Source organism: Olea europaea, chromosome 11 (assembly GCF_002742605.1).
Source record: "Olea europaea var. sylvestris chromosome 11, O_europaea_v1, whole genome shotgun sequence".
In the NCBI taxonomy this organism is placed as follows: Eukaryota; Viridiplantae; Streptophyta; class Magnoliopsida; order Lamiales; family Oleaceae; genus Olea; species Olea europaea.
Genome location: NC_036247.1, coordinates 19404157 through 19407815, shown reverse-complemented (window position 1 = coordinate 19407815; position 3659 = coordinate 19404157). Strand labels below are relative to the sequence as shown.

General features: G+C 37.6%; 1 pseudogene across 1 annotated transcript; it reads right to left on the bottom strand.

Annotated features, from left to right (window-relative positions):
- Nucleotides 1-39: 39 nt before the first annotated feature.
- On the bottom strand, nucleotides 40-3166 carry LOC111403700 (annotated as a pseudogene). Its single transcript, XR_002704509.1, has 4 exons — nucleotides 3040-3166; nucleotides 2070-2142; nucleotides 1563-1956; nucleotides 40-617 (listed from the first exon to the last, which is right to left on the bottom strand). The product of XR_002704509.1 is annotated as an actin-85C-like (transcript).
- Nucleotides 3167-3659: the final 493 nt, after the last annotated feature.

Here is a 3659-nt window from a genome sequence, read left to right as displayed (position 1 = left end):
TACCTGTTGGAATGTGCTGAGAGAGGCCAAAATGGAACCTCCAATCCAGACACTATACTTCCTCTCAGGAGGAGCCACCACCTTAATCTTCATGCTGCTTGGAGCTAATGCAGTAATCTCCTTGCTCATCCTATCAGCAATTCCACCGAACATTGTTGAACCACCACTGAGGACAATGTTTCCATACAGATCCTTCCTAATATCAACATCGCACTTCATGATAGAGTTATAAGTAGTTTCATGTATGCCAGGAGCTTCCATCCCAATCATTGATGGCTGGAAAAGTACTTCAGGGCAGCGGAATCGCTCGGCACCAATAGTGATCACCTGTCCATCAGGCAGTTCATAGTTCTTCTCCACAGACGAGCTGGTTTTTGCAGTTTCTAGCTCTTGTTCATAGTCCAGAGCAATGTAAGCTAGTTTCTCTTTTATGTCCCTAACAATTTCACGCTCGGCAGATGTGGTGAAAGAGTAGCCTCGCTCTGTCAGTATCTTCATGAGGGCATCAGTGAGATCACGCCCAGCTAGATCAAGACGCAGGATTGCATGGGGGAGTGCATAACCTTCATAGATGGGGACTGTATGGCTAACACCATCCCCAGAGTCCAGAACGATTCCTGGCAATGAGAAAAATACATCATATTTCTGCATAGTATACTTTAGCAGATTAGAGAAGTAATTTTTTGCTTTAAACAGATGGCAGAAATTTCTTTTATGCTATATCAACAATAAGTTTAATGCTTTGGCTTCTGAGGCTCTAAACCAATGGCACTTAATAGCGTACAGAACATATAACTAGGACTACATTTATTGTCTACAGATATTGACAACTTTCCTGTTTGTCTTCTTGTTTTCCACTTAAAGGAAAATGGCATACAAGATTTCAATATGTCACAGGAATAATTATAATGAAGTTCCTGCAGACGATCAAACACAACAAAAATTTTGTCAATCTCAGCAAATATTTCCCAATAATGATGTATTTTCTTGAGAGAGGGGTTTACATGTTAAGAATTATTAGTGTTTTTTTTTCCTTTTATAAAAGTAGAACAAACGATTTCACCCTCCCCGCTGAAAGGAGGCCCAAACAGTTCATTTACCTGGTGATGCTTCGCTCTTACCACTTGACCTAGACTTTTGGCTACGTCTAGAAATGGGTAAATTTTCTTTTTCAAGTAGGTAAGAGGAAGCCAAACAAGTTTGGGAAATAATATTGAACTTTGAAGTAAATATTAAAGATACAAAGATGTTTGACTAAGCTTAGAAGTTGATTTTAAGAAACATTAATTTTATTTTAGGTTTAGCCAAACACTCTCTTAGTTCAAAAGTTCAAACAGTATTTACTATTTATCATGCAATCGGAGCAGGACTTATGCCATTGTACTGTAATTTAGTTACTTGTGCTTAATAGGAAACTGAAAATACAGTACCAGTAGATCTTTTACATGTATTGATCTAATAAACAGTTAAATATTAAAATTCTTGAGGATTTTTTTTGGGGGAGGGGGGGGAGCCATGGATCAAGAAATGGAGATCTACAAGGGATTTAGCATTTTTCTTACCAGTTGTACGACCACTGGCATAAAGGGAAAGAACAGCTTGAATGGCGACATACATAGCCGGAGTGTTAAAAGTCTCAAACATGATTTGAGTCATTTTTTCACGATTGGCCTTGGGGTTAAGAGGAGCTTCTGTCAACAGAATAGGATGTTCTTCTGGAGCCACACGAAGTTCATTGTAGAAGGTATGATGCCAAATTTTCTCCATGTCATCCCAATTGCTGACAATTCCGTGCTCAATTGGATATTTCAGAGTCAGAATACCTCTCTTGGATTGAGCCTCATCACCAACATAGGCATCTTTTTGGCCCATGCCTACCATGACACCAGTGTGACGTGGGCGCCCCACAATACTGGGGAAGACAGCCCTCGGAGCATCATCTCCAGCAAATCCAGCCTGACAATTTTGAGATCAACATAAACTATAAGCTCTAAACATGAACTCTTAGTTCACTGGAAGTATTGGAACAATAAAGTGTAGAAGTTATTGGAATTTAGGTGGACACATACCTTGACCATTCCTGTTCCATTGTCACATACAAGAGGCTGAATATCATCTGCTTCTGCCATCTCTTAATATGCTCTAGAAAAAAATAGAATGACTTTCAACTTTTATGAGATCGGTTATTCATTACCATGGATATTGGATATAATTTTCTTCAATTGATGTGATACCAAAAGAAGATAGAAGGAAATTCATCTAGATCTTGATAGAACATAACGTAATGGAATTGTTCTCATATATTATTTAAAAATTTTACTCAAAAAACACAAAAGATGCAATTGCATTAAATAAAATTGATATGGAGACTTGAGTGTAAAATCCATCACATAAGGTATGAGTATAATAACTGGACCCAATTTATGCACAATGTTTTCCATGGAAAGCAATTGTGAAACCAGATTTGAAGATTCACCACCCTAAAGAGAAAAGGTACGAACAGATCAAACCGTCAAATGTTATAAAGGAGATGGTTTACGATTTGCCAAATTCTTTTGTTATCAAAGAACACCATATGGCCTCATAACAATACCACATTGATCAAATATTTAAGCGGTGTGATTTAAAATACACCTATATATTGGACATAAATGATATAATCAGGGCAATGATTCCCTTGTAGCTGCAAAGATATCAATACAACCAACAATACCATAATGCAATCAATATATGGGTATCCCAGTTCTAGATTTAATTTAATGAGTTGGGAGGAGATCCCATATAATGCAAACTTCCACCAATAACCATGCATTGAAACACATATACGCACCAAATAACACATTATCTTTTAGATAAATTTCTATACTTGGAATGCCCATTTGCAGATCCGTAGATCAAGATTCATTAAAAGGATAAACAATCGATCCCGTAACAAAATAAGAACAAAAAAAATAAAGTTATGTAAAAATAAAAATTATAATAATAATGTAAAGAAAAGGACTTTCCATCATTCAAGATCAATCAAGATAGAAAGATTACCTCTGAGGTGTTCTTGAAAACGGGTGCGTGTGTTTGTGGGTTTGTGTACGAGGTGTGAGGCGTCTTGTGTAAAATCGGGGAATGACGTAGAAAAAATTGAGCTTAAATGAAGCTTAAATTCATGATTTTGAAGATCGGGGTCGTTGGTTGTTATGATTTAAATCTATATGTGAGGTCTGTATGACAGCTTGGCATCGACGGTGGATGTAAGAGCTGGCCCGCTTTTTCATTCAGCCATGAAGTGTGATTGCACCAATCATGCTATGGGTACATTGTAGTATCCAACGAGGTGTCCAAAATGGACACTCAGCGCCTGCCGAGGTGCCTGCCACTCCAAAGCCCACCAGCGCCTCGTCCAATACCGAGGCGCCGAATATCCATTTTGGACACCCTTTTGGAATCTCGATGTACCACAAGCATTATTTGTGATTGTACTGAAGTATCCCTCACCTTTTGGTTCATTAACTCGTGTCCTTTTTGCCCTTTCAAGGTCAATTTTGGAACTTCCAACGTTTAATAAAATTATTTTTAAAAAATTCAATTCCAATTAAGGAGAGGGTGTGTAAAATAATGCAATGTATATAAAGTGATCTCGAACAATTTCACATTGTTCAATAAAA